Here is a 14,942-nt window from a genome sequence, read left to right as displayed (position 1 = left end):
ACATAGCAGCAAAGCAAACCCAATCCTAAAAAGAAAGCATTAATAAAAATAAGACTACTACAGAAAAAGTACAAGACAAACATACCAGCAATGGTAATTAAGGTATTCCCAAGAATTTGGGAAAGAAAACACCAGCAATGGTAGAAAAGATTACTGGAGAACTAGTAGATAGAAGAATGGAAAGGCACAAGGCTTAGGGTAGAACAACAGCACTAACAACTATCAGGAAAATATAAACATATAGCTTTTAAAAAAAAATAGGTGAGAAGTAAAAAAGAAGTTGTCAAAGACCCTGAAAGGAAAGAGGTAATGCCAAAAATAAAATGTCACCAATCTCCTAAGAGCTTGAGCAATGTTAACCATGTCTGGTCACTGGAAGTGGTAAATGAAATCTGAGGTAATCTAGGGTTTGGGAGAGGATTATGGGTAAGGGTGGAGCTTGAGCGATGGATCCAACACTGACAAGTGTCCAAACTTGGATCCGAAACCAATGATTGAAGAACGGATGAAAAAGGCAGCAACAGGTATAATGATTTAGGCCACTGAAATAAACACTGGGCCTAGGTTAAGATTTTTTTTTTGCACAAAAAGAATCTTATGTAAAGCCATGCCTTTTCCAATCTGGCGAGACCTCCGGTATGGCTCTTTTTAGTAACTGGGCCTATTATTCTGCTGCAGCTTTTTGCCAAGGTAGGATCTTGGAAAGAAGACTAGACTAAACTAGCAGAAGACAAAAAGGGAACTGAATAGCTTCTGGATACGATTTCCTTTGGGTGGCACAGCAGCAGAGTGGGTAAAATTGTTGCCTCATAGCAAGAGGTTATCAGGTTCGGTTCTTAGCTATGGCTCCTTCTGTATGTCCTTCCTGTGTCTCTGTGGGTTTTCTCTGGGTACTTGGGTTTCCCTTCATCTCCAAAGATGTGCAATATGTTGACTAGTGACTAATTTCTCTCTGAGGATGCGTGTGGTGTGTGTGGGGTGCTAAAGAAAGCCCTGAAAATAAATACACTTCCATTCTCCCCTTGGCTAATAAAAAAGTACAGTTTTGTACCTACCATAAATGTAGATGTTCGAGTGCTAATACAGCTGCAGTAATCACAGATGGGTTCTCTGCCATCAGGCGGTCCCTCGGTCGGCCGAATTCCAAAGTCTAGGTCCGGCGTCGGTTGTTGTCGCTTTCTCTCCTGACGTCAGTGAGGCCGGAGTATATAAGACACAGCCGACGCCATGTTCTTCAGTCTTTCTTGCCCCAGATGTCAGGTGCCCCCAGAAGGAAGGCAATACATAAATTATGTTTATATGCATAAACAAACAATGCAATATAATCCAAAATCAGTAGTTGCAAGCAAATAAACCATAGAAGGATAACCCAGTCAGGTTGTATGAAGAGGGTGTTAAGCCCCATGCCTTTACCAAGTGGGGAAGGAGGGAGGGAAACCTGTACTGCAGCTGTATTAGCACTCGAACATCTACATTTATGGTAGGTACAAAACTGTACTATGTTCATCGTGCATACAGCTGCAGTAATCACAGATGGGTAGAGTCCCGAAGCTATGCACAGGGTGGTAGGTACTAGGAGGAACTGGGTTGAGCCAGAATGCCCTGCAACACAGCAGTGGCGAAGCCTGCACTAGTTCTGGAATATAAAGGCAGGTGGTAGTGTTTTGTGAAGGTATGTACAGAACTCCAAGTGGCTGCCTCCAAAATATCTTTGGTAGGAACTCCTCTGAGGAAGGCTGTAGAGGTAGCTGTGGCCCTGGTGGAGTGTGATCTGATACCTGTAGGAACAGATTTCCCATGATAGGAATAACAAAACCGTATGTAGTGACCTATCCACTTTGAAATAGTCTGTTTGGAAACTGGCTTCCCTTGAGCCCCTACAGCATAGGACACAAAGAGTTGTTCTGATTTCCTGAAGGACTTTGTTCTGTCCAAATAGTAACGTAGCTGCCTATGGATGTCTAAAGAATGTAGCAGCCTTTCCCCTTTGTTTTGAGGATTGGGGTAAAAGGTAGGAAGGTGTATGGCTTGATTTAAAGCTACCCTGGATACCACTTTAGGCATAAATGATGGGTTGGTATGAAGGGAAACCCTGTCCTGATGGAAGATGAGAAAGGGCTGCACTGCCATGAGGGCCTGTAGTTCCGAAACTCTACAAGCTGAAGTGATAGCCAGAAGGAAGGCTGTTTTCCAGGACAAATATTGCAAATCTGTTGAGGCAGCTGGTTCAAAAGGAGGCAATGTTAATTTTTCTAGTATGTAATTAAGATCCCAGGCTGGTATTGGTTGTTTCCTTGGTGGTCTTATATTCTTAGCCCCTCTGAGGAACTGTCGTAAGAGTGGGTGAGAAAATAAAGGAGGATCCATGTTGAATTCTGCAGAAATGGCTGAGGCATGGATTTTTATGGAAGAAAATGAAAGACCACTGTTCAGCAGCTCAGCTAGATACTGTAATACCTGAGGCAAGTTCAGTTTTCTAGGGTCCTGGCCTTTTTTCTCATTCCAAGAGCAAAACCGCTTCCATTTTGCGGAGTAAGCTTTTCTAGTAGATGGCCTTCTGGCCTCCAAAATGACATCCTGCACCTCCTTGGAGAGTAGCGTCTGTTGTGGTGTTGAGGAATTTTCCATGCGGCGAGATTGAGTGTTTTCAGCTGACTGTGAAGAGTTTTGTAGCTGTGCTGAGTCAGCAGAAGAGGCATTAGAGGCAGGGACCAGGGAGGAGTATGTGTTAGGCTCCTCAGGAGTGGGTACCAGTGTTGCCTTGGCCAATCTGGAGCAATCAGTATCATATTCGGTCTGTCTGCTCTTGCTTTCAAAAGCACCTTGGGCAGAAGAGGCAAAGGTGGGAATGCGTAAACTGTCCATGCTGTCCAACTGAATGAAAGGGCATCCACTCTCCAGGCCTTTGGATGAAAGGTCCTCGAACAAAACTTTTCCAATTGATGATTCCTGTGGGAGGCAAAAAGATCTATGTCTGGCCTCCCCCCACGCTTGGATTATTTCTGTAAACACCTGAGGATGTAACTTCCATTTGTGTGGATCTGTCATATTTCTGCTTAGATTATCTGCCAGCGTGTTTTCCAATCCTGGCAAGTACTGTGCTTGAAGTTCGATTTGCCATTCCAGAGCCAAGTTCCAAAGAGTCATGGCTAGTCTGCACAAGGGGTATGAATGTGTTCCTCCTTGTGTGTTTATGTACCACATTACTGTGGTGTTGTCTGTTCTTATCAGTAATTGTCCTGGATGCAGGAAGTCCTTGAAAGCTGTAATTGCATTTATTACTGCTAGCATTTCTTTTTGATTGATGTGAAGGTGCTTTTCCTTTTGGGACCATTTGCCCTGAATGCACCTGTCCGTCATGTGCGCCCCCCAGGCGTAATCTGAGGCGTCTGTTGTGATGACTTGCTTTGCTTGAGGCTTGCAGAATGGGAGGCCTGTGTTTGCTTGACATGCTTGGGCCCACCATAGAAATTCCTTTTGCAAACATGGAATTATTGGTATTATTGTTTCCAAACTGTGACTGTGTTGAGACCATAGGTTTTTTAGGTACCACTGAAGTTTCCTCATATGCAGCTTTGCACATGGGATTAAAAGAATGCAAGATGCCATGAATCCCAGAGCCTGCAGGATTTTCCTTGCAGTAAGCCTGGTACATTTTGCTAGTATTTTGAAGTATTGAGATAGTTGCCCCTGTTTTTCTGGCGTAAGGTAGGCCATCTGGGTGTTTGTGTCCAAGTTGGCACCCAGGAAAGTTATTTTCTGAGATGGTGTTAGCCTTGATTTCTCTTTGTTGATTGTGTATCCCAGAGAATGCAGTAACCATGTCACATATGCCAGATGTTCCAGAAGTATGTGCTTGCTGTCCACTTGGATCAGGCAGTCGTCCAAGTAAGGGTAAATTTGTATCCCTTGAAGTCTGCAGTAGGCAATCACTGATGCCAGGCACTTTGTGAATACTCTGGGCGCAGTAGATAAGCCAAAGGGCAATGCAGAGAATTGATAGTGGATTGAACCTGCAAGAAATCTGAGGTATCTTCTGCAGCTTTGTCTGACTGGGACATGCAGGTATGCCTCCTTGAGGTCCAATGTTACCAGCCAAAACTCCTTGCCCAGCATGGGAAGAAGCTGCTGTAATGTGAGCATCTTGAATTCTGGTACGAGTAGAAATGTGTTTAGGATGGATAAGTCCAAAATGGGTCTCCAATCGGTTCCTTTCCTTGGTACCAGAAAGAGTCTTGAATAAAAACCTTGACCTTGTTCGTGAGTAGGTACCTCTTGAATAGCTCTCATGCTTATGAGCTTTGAAATTTGTAGTTGTGCCTCTGCCCTTTGATTTTGTGGCAGGTTTGGCATGCCTCTCATTTTTGGAAGAGTGTGGAATTGAAATTTGTAGCCTCTGTTTATAATGTCCAGGATCCATTTGTCTGTTGTGACAATATGCCAATTGCTTGCAAATAATGCTAGCTTTCCTCCCAAAGGTGCTGCCAGCTGAGACATGCTTGGCATGGAAATGAGGGAGTCATTGGGTTTGCTTCCTGTATTGTTGTGCACTGTCTTCGCCACCTCTTGGTGCTGGAGTTTGCCACTGTCGGCCTCTATATAATCCTTGTGATTGCCCTCTGCCCCTTGTGCGTCTGTATCTACCTCTTTGGGGCTTGTCAGTGGCTGGAAAGGACCAGTTTTTTTGAAGGCCAATTTCTGCTAAACCGTGGTGGTTGGACCTGTAAAAAAGCTTTGACAGTTTGCATAGATTTGGCTCTTTTTCTTCCATTTTCCGTAGTATCTCCTCAGCATTAGTACCAAACAGCACATCCTTTTGTAAAGGAGCATCTAGGAGTTTAGCTTTCACATGATCAGGCAAGTTTTGTTCCCTAAGCCAGGCATGTCTGCGAATGACTGATCCTGTAGCAGCCGCTCTACTTGAGGCCTCTAGGGCATCATAACCACATTGTAAGGTGTGTTTACCCACTTGCTCTGCACTATGCATCATATCCTGTAACTCCTTCAAATCTGGTTGTTCAGGTTGAGACATTTTATTCCTTAACTGTGATAACAGGAACTGTTGATATTTAAGCATATGAAACTGACAATTTACGGCCCTCATGGCTAGGGTGGCCGAGGTATATACCTTTTTTCCCTACCTTTCTAAAGATCTTGACTCTCTTTCTGCAGGAAGTGGATTCTTGGCAGTGGAGGCCTTCAATCCCTTGGGGCCTTGTGAAATGGTTTCAGGGTCAGCATTATGGCTTTTGAAGAGAAATAGGTAAGAGTTAGGTACTCTGTAGTTCCTATCAGGTTTGACTGGTGCAGGAGGCAGAGAATCCGGGTTAAGGCAAGCCCCCGAATAAACATCATCAAGTATGTCCAAAACAGGAGGTATCGCCAGAGGTCTGTGTTGAGGTAACAAAAGAAATTCCCTAAGTCTTTTCTTGGAATCTGAAAAGTCTTGGCCTTCCCAATGGAAGTGTTCCCTCAAAGTGTGCAAGGTTTCCCCAAAGGAAAAATCCTCAGGAGGAGATACAGAAGGAATGGACTGCTCTGCATCCGAATCCTCAAAAGGGGAGTAAGAGTGTTCCTCTACCTCAGAATGTTCTGATAAAATGGATCCCTGATCAGAAGCGGGAGAATCTTCCTCCACTCTGGGTCTCTTGTCTGGAGGGGGTTGAGAACCCCTGATAAGAGTAATTAAATCCTCAGCCATTTTAAGCATCTGTTTTTTAGGCATGGGACCTGGAGATGGGCCCTGTGCAACAGGCCTCTTGGGATGCCTGGCTGCTATGGATTTAGTAAAGGCCTTAATAGAAAAAGAAGATGAGGGTCTAAAGACACCATGGGTGGAAGTGGACCTGTCCACATTAGTAGGCTCAACATTAGCAAAGGCTTCGGTGGTTGTAGTCTGGGAAAGGGCCGAGGTACCAGCGGTCTCAGGTACAGAGGACACCGCCAAAGGAGTGTCGTCGGTAGTCAGGGACTGCAAAGGCGTCTCGCTGAGAACCGGACCACGTGTAGCCTGTCTTGGCGTGGTGTCGGCGGGGGCCTCGCGTGTCGGTCCTTGTCCTTGCGTTTTTTGGACAAAACGGTAGTCGGAGAATCCGACGTCATTTTATAACCAAAGGCTTTACCAAAATAGTGTTGGGCGAACTCCGCCCGACGCTTAATAGTGCGTTTATTGAAGGTAGCGCAAAAGCGACAGCCCGAGACGTCGTGGTCTGGGCCTAAACAAGGTATGCAGAGGGAATGGAAATCCTTATGCGGTATTTGCTTCCCACAAGAAATACAATTATTAACTTTTTCTGACATCGGTCTGAGGCAAGAAAAGTTTCCCCAACGGGGTACTTAGCTTTAATAAAGACTTCGGTTTCCAATATTTCCGTAATTCAGGAGCTGGCCGACCGGCACTTGCGAACTGCTTCTGCTTCGGGCACCGCACGGCAAAAAAGACTGAAGAACATGGTGTCTGCTGTGTCTTATATACTACGGCCTCACTGACGTCAGGAGAGAAAGCGACAACAACCGACGCCGGACCTAGACTTTGGAATTCGGCCGACCGAGGGACCGCCTGACGGCAGAGAACCCATCTATGATTACTGCAGCTGTATGCACGATGAACATCTCCATTGAGGAAGGAAGCTGTTTATAGAGCCACTCTAAGGCGACACAACTTGTGAGCCTGAATGGATGATGCCTCTTACCAAGCTACTGTGAGTGATGGCCTTCTACACCCAAAAGGTTGAAAAACCGATGACCATAGTCAGACTCCTGAATAGAGAAGTCAGGCAAGTCCTCAAGGATTTCAGAACTTCCAATGAAAGAAGGGCCACATGATCCCGGATTATTCTGCTGAGAACCATATATTCTGGAAGCAAACACATTCTGGAAATTGCTGCATCCACAATGGCACTTTCCAGAACCTTGAAAAGTTTCCTGCTGGGGGCACTAGTACAACAGTGGGCTCAGGATATAATCTGTTCTTAAATCTGGACATTAAGGAGCCTGGAATTTAATCCCCAACTTTACTAAGAGTACGTCCCTCACTTTTTTTTTTCCCAGTATAGTTTTTACCAAATGTCTGAAATTAAGCTGCAAACCAACTGACAAAAAATATCTAAGCATTCTGTAATGCTTAAAGGAAGATTAAAAAAGATCTGATTGAATGCAAGAAATTAATTCAAAAAGAAAACAGTACCACTGAGAAAACTCTCTAGTGATGTAGTTTGGGGTCATTTGGCACCAATGATTCTGGACAAAGGGCATGGGCTAAAATAACCTGGGAAAGATTTATGAGCCAAGTTCCGTACCTGCCTCTATTAGTCCTAGAGGTGGACTACATCAAGCTCTCATCATCAGATCTACTGATGTAGCCCAGTGCTCTATTTATGATCCCTTTATAAGAACAATTTGAGAGCTTAGTGTCTTTGATTTACAATGGAAGGGCAACAGTAGAGCTGTAGACTGTGTTTTTAACATCCAATTTCATTTTTCAGACACCTTTATTAAATTCACACATTTTGAACAAAGAAAGTTGGACATAAAACCAATCAACCTACTAAACATGAACTCAGTATTGCTACACTAAATATAGGTTCACCAACAGGATGATGGAAAAGAGGAGAATGGGCATACTACGTATCCAGAGGATAAGTTGGAAGGGTAGTGTAGCAAAGCCAACTGGCTTGGTATCCACAGTCTACTACTCAGGAGGAGGACATAGTAGTAATGGTGTGGGAATTGTGCTGAAGGAGAGGCTTCAGAATAGTGAGGAATGTTATTAAAATTAATGGCAGACTCGTAGCAATCAGACTCCAGTATAAGGATACAGCAGTTTTCATAATCTCAGCCTATGCCCCACAGCAGGGTTGTGACTGTGAGGAAAAGAGTGCATACAGGCAGCAGTTGCAGGACCTACTAGATAAAACAGGACAACATGAGTTGCTGTTGATAATGAGGGACCTGAATGTATATATTGAAAAAGAAGAGGATAGGAGGGCTGTCATGGTCCACATGGGTGGGGCAGCAAGAATAAACGATCAAGAGGCCATTCTAAACTTCTGCCTGGCAAATGGCTTGATGGTGGCCAACATATGGTTCAGGAAGTGACAGTCACAAGATCACATACAAGAGTGGCAAATATGCAACTGTCATGTAAACTTTCTCCTATTAAGGAAAGGGAACTAGGGTGGAATCGGTGATTGCAAAGTGATCACCAGTGAAACAGCTGAACAACAGCATAAACCACTGGTTGGCACAATCAGCTGCAAACAGTGGTCAGAGAAGGCCCTAATGTCAAGACAGACAAGGCCAATGATGTGGGAGCTGACTGGAGAGAAAGCAGAGAGAATACTCAGGGCTCTAGCACCTCAGGAAGAGGAGGAAACAGGTGCAACTGAAGAATGGTGACACCTCAAAACAGCATGTGTGAGGAATATTGAACAGGTATATAGCCATGCCAGGTAAGAAAATATGGTACATAAGGAAAGCTGACGGTGGAGTGCAGAAACCCAGGAAGACAACAAAACAAATGCATTGCACGAAAAAGTGGGAGATAGAAAAGACAGACCAGAATAAGAGAGCAGTTGCAATATCAAAAAGCAAAGCATCAGAAGCATTCTACCAATTTCTGTAAAGTGACTCAGTTGATGGCACAAACAAACTACCAGGTTGCAAGGCAAAGACAGAAATTTAAAGAAGATAATCAGACACCTTCATAAGGGATGCTAGCAACAACCTGTTCACCAGTACAAAGACATCAAAGGTGGGTTCAGGATTACCTGATTTGAAGAAATATTTTAGAGCTACACAGTTACGACTCAAATAACACAAGCAGAAATCTACAATTTAAAGTGGAAAGGGATGATGATGATGATGGGGGGGGGGGTTAATTCAAGAAATAAGGAAGGCTTGGGAATTGGGATGCAGAACCTTAAGGAGAATAGCAGTCATACAGAACATTATATTCATAAATAGCAGAAAGTATACTAAGAGCTACACCAACACTGGAATGGAGAAAGGAGATCCTACCAACAGGAATGACTGTAATTAGGGGTACAAAAAACAGGCAAGAGGGGAGGAATTTACTGGAGGAAGCTGGCAAAGGAACCAAGGTATTGGGAGCAAATAACTAGGGAAGGAAAGGTAATAGAATGGGAAGAGGCCAAGAAGGCATTTGGACTGCAGGCAAGAGAATTCCTTCCCTATCAGGAACTGATATCAGAGTATAGGCCAAGAGAAAGGGAAAGGAGAATCCTAAATGAAGCACCTGCCCTAGTTGAGTTTTTAGCTGAATCTAAAACAGAAGCTGCTGTCAAAAAGCGATAATCAGTAAGGCATATAAAACACTGCAGGATAACTATCACAATCAATCAGAGGTCACAAAAGAATGGGAAGGGAGACTAGATGAGCAATACACAAAGAAACTGTGGAAGGACATATGAATGGCTCCCAAATATGCAACAAAATCTAGAAGATTTAGGATTTTTGCCTGACTGTGTTTGCATAGGTATTTTTGTACCCCATGCACACTCCAAAAGTTTTTTTCCTCATGTAGACAGCAAATACTGGAGGTGTAATGGGGAAGACAGCGGTACCTGGGAATGTATATAATGAGTTGGCAAATGTTAAAAATTCCCTACAGAATAGGCTGTCAGGAATAATGGGCAAGCAAATGAATGTAACAAAGTAAAATTATATTTTGAGCTGGGATACAGGACCTGAACTGCATAGAAACAATAAGGTCCTGTTAAGTTCAATTCTGGTGGCTGTCAAAAAAGCAGTTACTAGAAAATTGAAATCAAAGTCTAAACCAACCATACTTCAATTAGTAAATACTGTAAAACAGATAAAACAGTCAGATGTTTAGAAAAGGGTAGGAGTAGATTACATAGAAAAAAAATGTAAAATGAGGGAACAATGCACACAGAAAATGTTTTGGAAGAGGAAAAAGGTTCAAGAGAAGGCATGAACTGAGCAATTTATGCAATGCTGGGTTGATCACATTTTATAGAATATATGTGATACATGTTTGTAAATGTGACCTTGTTAATATGGTTTGATTACTTTTATAAAAATGTAAGTGTGCCTATGTCACAAGCGATAATTCAATAAAGGTGTATATAAAAAAAAGAGAAGACACCAAAGCAGAGAAAGTAGTACTTCCAACAGCTTCTGAAGAAAACCCCACAAAAGCTGTACTTTACCAAACCCAGCATACAAACAAAGAGGATGAGGAACCCACCCTAGTAGAAGTAAGAACACCACTAAGGAAAATTAAATCAGGGAAAGCTGCAAGATCAATGAGGTCACAGTAGATATAATAAAGATGCTGGGTGAGTTATGAGACATTGGCACTTTCCCACGTACCTGTTAAAAAGAGAAGAATTAAAGAAATGCGTAGTGGAAATTTGAGAATTATTACAGTAGACAGAATATCCTCAGTAGTTTTAACTAGTAAATGGGATAATATGAAATGAAAAATTACTAGAGATCCTGTAGAGGTATTGCAGATATTTTGGAAATTTTAACAATTTGTATAAAGCAGAGAAATGTGGAAATCAAGAGAGAGTACAAATGAAAATATTTATGGAAGACTTAATTATGTCAAGGTCAGAGGCAGATGAGGCTCAACAACTAACAGTTAAGCTACGGGGAGATGAGATAAAAACTATGATGTACAGTGGATATAAAAAGTTTAGACCCCCCCCATTAAAATGCCAGGTTTTTGTGGTATAAAAAATGAGACCACAATAAATCATTTCAAAACTTCTCACCTTTAATGTGACCTATAACCTGTACAATTCAATTGAAAAACAAACAAATCTGTTAGGGTAAAAATATAAAAATAAAAAACGTGCGATAAGCTGGTTGCATAAGTGTGCACACCCTTACACTAATACTTTGTTGAAGCACCTTTTGCTTTAATTACAATATTCAGTCTTCTTGGGTACACACCTGCCATCAATTAGAGAGACACTGATTAACCCCAAATAAAGTTCAGCTGTCCTAGTGGGATTTTCCTGACATTTACTCAGTTGCCTGCTACAGTAAAAGCCATGGTTCGCACAGAGCTTATAAAGCATCAAAGGGATATCATTGTTGAAAGGTATCAGTCAGGAGAAGGGTACAAAAAATTTCTACAGCACTGAATATACCATGGAACACAGTGAAGACAGACATCAAAAAGTGGAGAAAATATGGGACAACAGCGACATTGCAAAGAACTGGACTTCTCTCCAAAATTGATGAAATGACAAGACAAAAACTGGTCAGGGAGGCTGCCAAGAGACCAACAGCAACACTGAAGGAGCTGCTGGAATTTCTGGCAAGTACTGGTTGTGTACTACATGTGACAACAATCTCCCGTATTATCCATATGCCTGGGCTATGTTGCAAGACAGAAGCCTTTTCTTACACAGAAAAACATCTAGGCCCGGCTAAAATTTGCAAAACAATACATCAAGTCTCAAAAGCATGTCGGAAAATGTGTTATTGTCTGATGAGACGAAAGTTTAACTTCTTGGCCACAATTCCAAAAGGTATGTTTGGCGCAAAAACACTATGTATCACTAAAAGAACACCATCCCCACGGTGAAGCACAGTGGTGGTAGTATCATGCTTTGGGGTTGCTTTTCTTCAGCTGGAACTGGGGCTTTAGTCAAGGTGGAGAGAATTATAAACAGTTCCAAATACCAGTCACTTTTGGCCCAAAACCTTCAGCCATCTGCTAGAAAGCTGAAGATTAAGAGGAATTTCACCCTTCAGCAAAACAATGACCCCAAACATGCATCCAAATCAGCAAAAGAATGGCTTCACCAGTAGAAAAAAAGAAGTTATGTACTCACCATAACGTTCCATCTGAGTAGTTGGGCTTCATGTGTCATCAACCTGTGGGAATCAGATCAGGATCGGATCCGAGACTGCAGCTTCACCAGCATCTGATCCGAGCTCCAAGTTCTTCCTCTTACCCATAATACCCCTCCATCTCTTTCCTTCCCTCAGATCGAGTTTACTACACCATACAAATAAACCGAAACCGATACATCTTACTAACAATGAAGAACAGGAGAGCCACATAGGTGCTCTCTCCTGCCTACCAAGGTAAGAACATAATGAGAAGGTCAGGGCGAAGGACGGCTGATGACAAATGAAGTCCAACTATTCAGATGGAACGTTATGGTGAGTACATAACTTATCTGAAGTAGTTGACTTCATTTGATCATCAACCTGTGGGACAGAGTCCCAAGCTACCAAACTCTTGGGTGGCCCTTATGAAAGGATATTTCAGAGCACCGCAGAGCCAAAGGATGCTCACCCCCTAGATATCATGTCCAATTTATAATGAGAAATGAAGGTGTGAGATTAGGACCAAGTAGCCGCCAAACAAATATCATCCAAAGACACCTTAGATCGCAAAAGCCACTGACATAGCCATGGACCTAGTAGAATGGGCATTTATCCTAGCCGGAAGAGACATGCTTCTGTCTTTATAAACCTGAAGGATGCAAAGGGAAATCCATCTGGCAATGGTTACCTTAGAAATCAGTTTGCCCAGAAAGGTTCCAGAAAAAGACACAAATAACTAGTCAGACCTGCGAAAGGCCTTAGTCTTATGTAAATAGAAACATAGCTGTCTATGTACGTCTAAATAAATGCAATTTATATTCACCCCTGTTCTGAAAATTAGGAAAGAAAACGGGTAAAGTGATCATTTGATTGATATTTGTTTCAGAGGCCACTTTAGGAAGAAAAGAAGGATTAGTACGAAGTGAAACAGTGTCCTTATGGAAAATCATATATGGAGGTTTGACAGATAATGCCTGGAGTTCTGACACCCTCCTAGTGGAGGTGATGGCCACTAGGAAGGCAGTCTTCCACAACAAAAATTTTAGATCCACAGAAGCAGCCAGTTCAAAAGGTGGAGCAACCAAAACTTGTAAAACTAAGGTAAGATCCCAAGGAGGAGAAGGATCTTTAACCAGAGGCCTTAAAAGAAAAGTACCTTTGATAAAGGTTTTACAAAGTCTGGAGGAAACTAACGAAGCCATGTTCTCACGTATATGGAAGTTGGAAATGGCAACTGAACTTTTACTATAGACGAGCTAGCGCCCCGCTGGAAAATGTGCGCCAAAACCTCAACGACCACTGGGACAGGAGCTGTGAAATGATCCAGATCCCTTTGAGAAGCCCAGATCGAAAAATGCTTCCATTTGCTACGGTATAGTTTTCTGGTGGATGACGTACGAGCTGCCACCAGAATAGTTTGACCAGAGAAGATAGACCAGGAGTCCTAGCAATCAATGAAACTGGAGCAGCCAAGATGTAACCTTCAGACTGACCAGGTCTGGATGAGGTACCCTCGAAAGGTGAGATCAGATCTGGTACCGGATCCAAGATCCACGGAGGAACTATCAGATGAGACCAAAGGAAGGGAAACCAAACTTGGCAAGGCCAGAATGGGGCAATGAGGATTACTTTGCTCTCCAATCTGCTTGCCTTCTGGAGGAATTTTGGTATGAGAGGTAGACAGAGGTAAGCATAAAGAAGACCGGGAGGCCAAGCATGGACCAGAGCATCTCTGGGGGACTCCCCCCCCTGTGGGGGGGATTAGAGTGAAGAACTCGCTGCACTTCGCACTGGAAGGAGATGCGAAGAGATAGCAGCAAGGCCATCCCCACTCGAGGAAGATCTGCTTCACTACAGAAGGATTCAGAGACCATTCGTAAGGCATCAGGATAGTCCTGCTCAGTTTTTCCACCAGTATTTTTGATCGACCCGGAATGTGCATTGCTACCAGAAAACGGCTGGTGGAGATCACCCATTCCCACTCTCTCATAGGCTCGCAACAAAGGGGGTAAGATCTGGTTCCTCCATGCTGGTTGATGTACCAGACCACTGACATGCCGTCTGTCTGAATTGCAATGGTTCCCAGAGGAAGAAAGGCAAGAAGGACCTACAACGCTAACAAGATGGCCCTCATCTCTAGAACACTGATATGCAATTTGGTCTCGTTCTGGGACCACGTGCCTTGGACTGTCCTGCCCAAGCAATGCCCCCCCCCCCAGTTGGGAGACATCCATGCTCACCATGGCTTGGGGAGGGGCTGCAATAAATGTTCATCCCTCAACTAGTTCCGAGGAGTGTATCAACCACAGGAGGGACTTCCTGCAAGCGTTGCCTATATGAATAGGATGCATCAAAGACAGATCTAATAATGACCACTGGACCGTTAATGTCCACTCTAGTACCAGAAATATGCAGACGAGCTCAGGGAAGAAGAGTAATGGTGGCTGCCATGGAACCTAGGGCTCATAATACCGCCTCAGCCGAAGGAAGATGAGACTGAAAGATCATAGACACATGGAGTCGTAAATTCTGAACTATCTCCGGAGTCAGAAAAACCTTGGTTTTCAATGTATCTATCCTTGCTCCAATGTAGTCTAAGACCCGAACTGGGTTTAGCGAAGACTTGGATATGTTGATTGTAATTCCCAGAAAGTCTGACAGTTTCAGGAAATAGTCTCTGGCCTGACAAAGTAGATGCTTGGTGGGGGCAACAAGGAGCCAATCGTCCAGGTACGGGTAGACCTGTATCCCCTGAAGCCTCAGGTGAGCAGCTACTAGTGCCATGACCTTGGTGAACACCCTGGGGGCTGTGGTGAGACCGAAGGGTAGGGCTTGAAACTGATGATGATTGGCCCCTAGCTGAAATTGGAGGAACCTCCTGGATCGTTTATTCATCTTTATATGGTAGTATGCATCCTGGAGATCTACTGAGCACATCCAGTCATTCTCCTGCAGCTAAGGCAGGATGGATTGTAAAGTGACCATCCGGAACTTCTCTTTGGCAACTGATAGGTTTAGAGTGGAAAGATCCAGAATGGGCCTTAGGTTTACCCATCTTTTTTGGCATAAAAAAAACCTGGAATAGATGCCCGATCCAGACAGATCTC

At 43.4% G+C, this 14,942-nt stretch overlaps 1 protein-coding gene across 1 annotated transcript in view; it reads right to left on the bottom strand.

The window, feature by feature from the left end:
- PIEZO1 (piezo type mechanosensitive ion channel component 1) overlaps positions 1–14,942 on the bottom strand; it is a 3,550,337-nt gene that overhangs the window by 2,930,143 nt on the left and 605,252 nt on the right. The window lies entirely within an intron of this gene.

The sequence above is a fragment of the Protopterus annectens genome, chromosome 8.part1 (assembly GCF_019279795.1).
Source record: "Protopterus annectens isolate FY-2018-M chromosome 8.part1, PAN1.0, whole genome shotgun sequence".
Lineage (NCBI taxonomy): Eukaryota > Metazoa > Chordata > Ceratodontiformes > Protopteridae > Protopterus > Protopterus annectens.
This window is presented reverse-complemented; position numbering and strand designations above follow the sequence as displayed.